The following is an 8,588-nucleotide window of genomic DNA, read 5'->3' as shown; positions in this document are numbered from 1 at the left end:
CTCCATATTGAAGCCCTTTACCACACACAATTTTAATGTACTTGCTGAATAAGATTTTGAGTTTATTCTATGGTGAGCTAAAGGAATAATTTTTGACTCTAAAATCTGGAATTTCCCATAAACTTTAGTTTGATGTTCAATAAAAGTTCAAACTTGCTGAACTGAACAAGTTTTTAATGTATAAACTTCTGGTTTGGGAGTAGGCTTTCATTTCTAACAGCGAAATTGCAAGTAAACCCGAGTTTGTGGATTTCAAATTTTTTTTGTATAAATGAATCCAAAAGTCTTTATATATAGAATAATTACAATGTTTTCGGCGTAATACAAATGGTGAGTTTTTACGTAAGTTGTCTTTTATACTTGGGTATTTCAACACTGGTGCTGCAATCAGGCAACTTTATCGTAAAGTTTGAAATGTTTGATTGATCGTTTTGACATAAGGGCACTATTTGATTACAGTAACTTAAAATATTCTTTTCGGCCAAAACATTTAATTAAATCGTGCATATTTTCGCACTATTTTTTTTGACAACTTTTGACGTGGATAAATTCAGCAACAGTGCATCGATGAACTTTATTAAATTTTCGGCGATGAAGCTTTATCAAGGACTAGTGTATGATGAATTCAAACGGGGTCGTAGATCACTCCAAGACGAATTTCGTGTAGGCCGTCCAAAATCAGTTGTTGTTTCGTCAACTATTGATGCTGTGAAACAAACTGATATTGCAAGATCGTCATGTGACCTATCGTGGGATTGAGACAATTATATGCATTAGTAGGGCCAGCATACATTCAATATTGCATAAACATTTGACTGTAAAAAATGTATTTACGTTAGATCCCACACAATTTGGCAATCGCTCACAAAAGTGCTCGTGTCAAGTGGTCAAGAGAAATGTTAAAAAAAAATACGAAAGCGCTACTTCGAAACAAGTATAAGTCATCGTGGCAGGTGGTGAATCGTCAAATGACTTCTTTTCATTCCCGTTACGTAAAAAATAAACAAAGAGTTTAACATTTCTCTACACCTGAAGAGGCGGTTTATTCGTTCAGAAAGAATGTTTTGGAGATACCTCAATCAGAGAGGGAAAAACGCTTCGACAATTGCTTCAAACGCATGCAAAAGTGTATAATACATCTTATGAAATTATGAAAGAGAAAAAATCGGACTAAGGACCCTAAGTTGATTTCTTTGGTGTTTTTTTAAAATTTCTATAAATACTTTTGACATTTTCATAGATCCTAATTCACCTTGGAACCCTTTCACAGCCAACAGATAAATAATCGTCAGCAGGTCTTGAATTCATATAATCTACTAAGAAAGTACTGTTTTCACTATTGCAAAAATACGATCTAAATAAAACCTTAGAAAATACTTGAAACATGAAATGTGACATGTGTATGTATCTGATTTTTACTATTTGAAAAATGTTTGAGAGGAAAACATATAAAAGCGAACCTAGGGGTAAAGAAATGTGGTAGATGGTATTTTCAAGTGAACAGGATAAGATACCTAATCCAAATAAATGACTTGAACAGGCTAGTCTATTATGCATCCTGATTTATAAAAGATGCCAATCTCAAAAGTCGTTATATATCCTATATCCAGCAGTTATATATCCTATAAAAGCAATGATTCTTGAGATAAAGCTACTGAAAGAAATATACTAAGAAGATTTGAATCTGAAATTGAGTGCAGTGCATGCAGAAATAAATTTGAAGCACCACCGAGCACACTTAATCCGCTAAAATACCACATTTCGTATACAATAATTTTTTATCCCACGAGACATTTTTCATATCCTTACAGTTATCACCGATTTTCTACATGATGTGCCTAATTTATTAGAAATTAAATTAAGTGTTGTTAAACTTTACAACACAATAACAAAAAGAATAACATGATGCATAAAATCGGTTATGAAATCTATGTAAAAGTGACGTTTGTTATTGCATATTAAATTTTACAGCACATTACTCGCGCCGTATTAAGCAGACAAAATATATGTCGGTATTTATGTATATCTACGCTTCTGCAGGCAAACGAGCAAATGAGCTGCTATCAGTGACGCCCAAGAGGGAAACGTGTACATTATACTCGCACAAGTGATACACTTCACTCCACAACTCAAGCATCGGCCACAACAATGAACACTTGTAGTCATTTGTCAGTTTACGCTTGTCCACCGCGCGATAAACAACGGAACAACCGAACGACTGAAGGACTATAGGACCCGGGGGCTGAAGGACTCGAGAATGAGACGAGACCATAAAGCAGCCAAATGCGCTGCTGGCGAGTGAAAGTAAGTGTAGGTGAACTCTAAAAGGTGCGCAGGTGGGGGGTGAATTCGCAAATTAAAGACCAAAAGAAGCGAAACAAGAAGAAAAATAAGACTTAAAGGCGACACTCAAGTGACGGTCACAACACACAGGCTGGCGCTATCGAGGGACCGGTCGTGGAGCTGAGGTATAAGTAGGCCTAAAAAGGAAGCGGCATAAAGTCTTCGTTGGCAATATGACTAATAAAATGTGTGCGCGCGAGCTTGTCGTCGCTTGCTTTAATATAATATACAAAGCCCAGCGCCGGACATGTACGAGCAAACAAAAGAGCGGAAATGAGACTCAAGATGCTGTCGGAGCAACACATATACAAAGTAGAGATGTTCACAAATATACATACAGATGTATGCTTGTCGTCTCCAGTTGGCAGCCTGAATGATGTGAGTAATTTTATTATGACTTTGCAGTTAATTTTAATGCTTAAATTGAGTTTTATGAACACATTTGTGATTACTTTTCAGGCCGTGCAGCGTTGGGGCAAGTCCGGCAGCAAATTTAAGGTGCATTGCAGTGGCGTAATGAAGCGCCAGAAATGTGACGGGTGGCACCCAGCTCAGACGCAACTCAAGTGCGTATAATTTGAGCAAGCAGGCGCATAAGCGTCGCCACAAAGCGAAATAAAGTAGACGGTAGGCCGTGACACTTTAACACTAAAGTATGAGGGGTAGCGAGGGTTCACAAACACGCATAGCACATAAAACCAACAACGACAACAAAATAAAAACGTAAATGCGCATTTGCTTCAATGTTTTAATGGAATTGTAATGCCAATTATGAAATGCCGCTGTGACGTGAGACTGAACAATAAAACAAAACTAAATCAAATTGTAAAGTAAAAAGTATATAGTGTTAGATAAACAGTTATATATATGTGCACTAGGGTCTGCTTAATTTTTCAAAATAATTTTTTTTGTCATATATGTCACATTATAGTTAAATTGGCATTTTTGTACGCAGAAAATAAATTTTAACATCTTCTGTGTTCTCTTTCTCATCAGCTTACATTAATTAAGAATTGAGCAACCAACCCCATTCTTTTCATCGACAATGATTCTCTTATTGAGTTGGTTTCCAAAGTAAAATAATCGTTAAAAATTGGCCTAGGAATAATAAATCCATTATTTTTGCATTACATTGAAGGTTATATTTAGCATAGTTAGAATGACCCGATTTTAGTCAAATATGCACCGTTTTGTTCGATAACTTGTAGTCATTTTACAGGTAACTTCATAATGCTTGTCTGATAGCAACACTCGTCCCTAAAGGCACAAAAACTGCAAGAGTCGATTTTCCGAGGCTTCTCTTGAGACGAATATTTCACCAATAAAATTGAAAGAGGTATTAATAGCTTGGTGACAGGTACAGATTATAAGATGGATGCCTAGAAACCTCACAACTATGCTTCCGAAGCTTGTGGCTAGTCACTATCGATGTGTATATTTTAGCGTTTTCCTGATGGAACACAATTCTTCTCCTACTGGCCAAAGCTGACCGCTTCTGGGCAATTGCTGAAGCAAGCAATCACAAAACTGTGTAAGGATTTTTTACTATGAGATTTTATCTTTGTCACGCCATAAAGCGTAACCGATTGCAATCATACAATGAGAGATACAGATTACTAAAGCCATCTATTGCACAAATAATCGATTTCTTTGTCTGTCCCTACCAGATTTTTCTAGCGAAAACAACACAACAATCATGTGTCTGACTTATTGTAGTGCTGCACTAATTTAACACCAATAATAAGGCGAAAATAATAAAAGGTCAAATGTACCACTTCTTTTTTCAGATTCAAATCCACAAGATTTTACAAGAAGTGTGTTCAAAATTCACCAATTAAACCATTGTATTGCAAAAAAAGGGCGATATAACCTCAACAGCTGCACCGAGTGAATCCCAGTAAAAATCACTTTAGATTCATCTTAATATTCATTCATATTCGAGACATTGAGTATTCGCAAACTTTCAGAAGTGGACGTTTGCTCCCACGCGGAGCCCTCGCGACTACAATATATATACACAAAAGAATCATATGTTTCAGAAAGAAAGAGAAACAGAGAGTTTAAAGTGTGTTAGAGGAGCACGAATATTTTTTTCACTTGTGGATCGAGTTGTGCAGAGAACATTAAGAAAACGTCCGGTGTGTTTTACGTGAGTACCTGCTGACGACAGTCTTACCCCACGGTTGACTTGCGTTACATACCTGATGCTGATCCCATTCAGCCGGAAAATCGGTGGACGAACCGGCGACAATCTGCCCTAAAGCAGTATTGTCACCGTTTTGTCCATCGATATGCCAACCCCCACACCTAAAACAGTTGGTTTACAATTTCTAAAAATTGCCTTCACACCCGCTCTAACTCTAACCGCGCTGAATACTAAAACACAGTAAACTATACAGCGAACTGTAAAGAAAATATACTTTGGTCAATGATTTTGCAGTCTTCATCAACTCGTTTGTCTATATGGAACATTACACAAATTTACAAATGTTGGATAAAAATATATTATGAACTCCAATCACAAATCGTTTCTTTTTGAAATAGTACCGGAAGTAGTGACTCTTAATGTTTGGGTTTTGTTCTGCATAAAAACTACCGTTCAAAGAGAATATAAAATCCATTCGAGATTGGTAAAGCGCCTTTACATAAATACAAAGAACATAATTATACAATCAGTTCAGATATTCGCTGACGTCCAGATCTCCATATCTGATGCCGTGTGATAATTTTTTCTAAGACCATTGGAAACGCAAAGAATAAAGCAGCAATTCTTGAATTTTTGGCAAACATTCAACCAAAATCATCGCTGTACTACCCAAAGCGATTGAAAAAGTAACGGAAAACAGTGGAAAAATGATGGGGAAGTATAAATAAATTCCAGTTGCAATTTACATTTATAAAACATGCGAAAAAATATTTTCTACTGAGTTTCTTTATGCAGAACTACTAAAGCACGTAATTTCCGAGAAAATAAGTAATTGCCAAATATCGTAAATATTCGACCGGCTGCTCGCACTTGTATTTAATTTTGTACTTTTCGCAATAATTGCGTTCCGCTTACGCGAAATGAGTGCGCGCACGTAAAGCGCTTGTAAAACCAATAAAATGTTGTTACTGCATCACGTTCATCAATTTCGTAGCTCTTCTGATATATATAGTTTTTTTTTCATTTTTGTTGTTTTCTCGCCCCAATTTAAGTGCTTTCTACTGTCGTGTGCCATAATTATAGCTGCTATCTGGCCACATGAATACAAGTTCGAAGCTCAAAAGCCTGCTGAGCGGAAAAGTAGCCACCGTCGTTGATACTTAGTGTCAATGAAACCGAGCGAATTCGCCGCGAACCGTTATTTCGCATAATTTGGTTCGCTTCAGACTGTGTGTGAATGTGTGAATATGGTTGAGAGCATATACTTGCTGCCATCAGCAGTAAAAATCGATGCTTTTAAATCCCGAGCACTTTACGCTTATTAGTGACAGCGCGCATGGTGTTACATTTTGAGCGCGTAGGACTTAGCGTAAAGGCGCACAAACAATTTCTTCACATGCAAATGCACATATACGTGATGTATTCTTCGGCACTCCAACTGCACAGTAAACATTTAAGTGAGGTCCGAGCAGCAAACCTCCCTCATCGACTCTTCAACGAGTGTTAGGGCAACCTTAAAAGTTTCGCCGAATAGATTAATTATAAACTTTTTTAATAAATGTTGGCGCTAAAGGGTAATATATAAAGCAGATAGTAAAGTTATTGAACGATCAAAGGGATAAATGAAATAAATTAAAAAACCTCACTTTTTGATTTTGATCGTTCGGTTTAACCCACGAAAAATATCTTGAAGATAGCTCGTCAAATGAAAAAGCTTTCCACACAAGGCTTTGATTCCGATTATTCAGTTTGTATGGCAGCAATATGCTATAGTAGGCGGTTCCGACAAATGAGCAGTTTCTTGGGCGAAAATTACGTGTGCAAAATTTCAGATCGATATCTCAAAAATGAGGGACAATTGACATTGAATAATCTAAAAAACGGCAAATGAGGATCAAAGTCTCCGCATTTTACGAAAGAAAGCGTACAGTTTCTATGAGAAAGAAACGCAAGCCAATAACACTACAATATAGACTAAACTCTAAGAAGTTGCTATTGGTTTGTTTTTATTAAAGGATCTCAACATTTTTGCTCATGGGTTTATGTAGAGTAGAGTACTTGCACTAATATCGGATATTATCAAAAATTCCATTGGCAGCTTAACGCGCGAAATTCGGCGGACTTACAATCTTGCACACACGTACATGTATACCCGCATGGCTCTGTGTGTATATGTGTCGTCATATGTAAATAGATTCTTTTGTGTGCGCACCAGGGCTAATGTGGCCAAATGGAATACATTACGCTGCATGCAATTTTCGTTAATGAGCAAATGCAATTTCCATTTTCATGCCCAAACACAACAAACATATCAAAACGCTGCACTGATGACAGCAGGCGTAGCAGCAGGAGTTAGCAAAGCAGTTGTTATACAAAAGGAATACGAATCTGAATGCCTCAAAAATCATAAACGATTTTCGCAGAAGGAAAATATTTCAGTGAGATGAAGTTTGGCAAATAAGATGTGAAATAGAAAATAGTATTTATAATATATAATATATATATATTATAGGAAAAAACTCTGCTAAATATTAAATTTTATTTTTCAATAACAATAAAATGTCATATTTGGACTTTAGCGGGTCTCTCATACTGTGACTGAATTATTAGCAAATTATGTTACTCATACGTCATGGATTATTAATGTGATATGAATTGAATGGAGATTTTTCAGGCATAAAAGAGTTTCAAATTAATTTTTCACATTAATTCACCTTCATCTGATCATATCAATGACATACATATGTATATATATTGCACAGCATTTCACAAGAAATAATTAAACGACTTAACATAGCACTTAGAGAGTTGCTAAGTATTCACTACATCGCCTTCATGAGAATAGAAAATAAAGTTCAGAATGATACTTAAATATTTATAAGCATAGAATAGAGAAAAGTAATATTAAGTATACTAGAATCGCTAAGAGATTGACAGAAATGTTTACGCTTACCACTAGCAAATACCAGCGTTGCACTTTGCCATAGGCTGCTTTTAGGCACAAAATGAGCATTTTTGTATTGTTTTATTGGTTTTAGCATTACAAGTGCTTTTGTAGAAACATTGTCTCGCACTTATCAACCATTCTTATATATATAAATTACCGAATGTGACGGTTTTGACTCAACATTTATTTTAACGCTTAAGGGAAGCATATGATCATTTAAAACTCCAATAATGACAACAAAAAAATTTATTAGGTTGATAATTTTTAACTGGCCAGAAAGAGGACTCTCTACATCTTCTAGAACACTTATAAAAAAAAATTTACGAAATAAAAATTTTAACTCGAAAATTTACTTTAAAACTGAGCCTCTAGATGTAAAAAAATTTTTTTTTGTCCAAAAATTTTCTCTACAGATTTTACCCTAAGGCTAAGCAGAAAAAAAAATATTCACTCCACCGTAATGTGTAATATGTAGAGTGTATTGATAAAATTAAGCGGATGCGTTTTCTTGAACACAATGCGGTGAAGCCTTAAATATGAATTACTTTTAGATTTTCGATTATTTACTGGTTTCGATAAAAATTAAAAATTTTATTAAAAATCAACGATATAATCAACGATATAATCACTTCACCGGGTGCATTTCTTAAAGCATAAAAGGGTATAAACAAGGGTATAAAAAGATCTTATTCTGATTTTAATTGATCAGTGTGTAAGGCAGTTATATGCTACAGTTGTCCAATCTGAGTCCAAATTTCGTGTAAATAGTTTGTCAAACAAAAAAGTTTTCCATACAAGGAGCCGACCGGAGGAAAAAGCATTCTTAAAATAAACTACCGTTATTTATACAAAATTTCTGTCATGTCAGTCTAACAGTTACTAGAATTATCAGGTTGAAGATTTTTTTCAAATTGGATTACTTTCTAAAATAATTATTTTTGCATAAAATATATTTCTTCTCACACGCATATTCCGTTAATTAACTCTTATATCGAGATATTATCCCCATTCGCTACCATTATTTTACTGTTGAATACTAGTACACCTGCCATTACACACCATACTTTTTCGCTTTCTAGCTGCCTTTTTCCTATTGCCACTTTTACTTTTTCACGATTTGTTAAGCAATTTCAACACGAATGCACACATCGA

Source organism: Bactrocera oleae, chromosome 2 (assembly GCF_042242935.1).
Source record: "Bactrocera oleae isolate idBacOlea1 chromosome 2, idBacOlea1, whole genome shotgun sequence".
Classification (NCBI taxonomy): domain Eukaryota; kingdom Metazoa; phylum Arthropoda; class Insecta; order Diptera; family Tephritidae; genus Bactrocera; species Bactrocera oleae.
The sequence above is the reverse complement of the archived record's forward strand: the minus strand, read 5'-3'. Positions refer to the sequence as shown.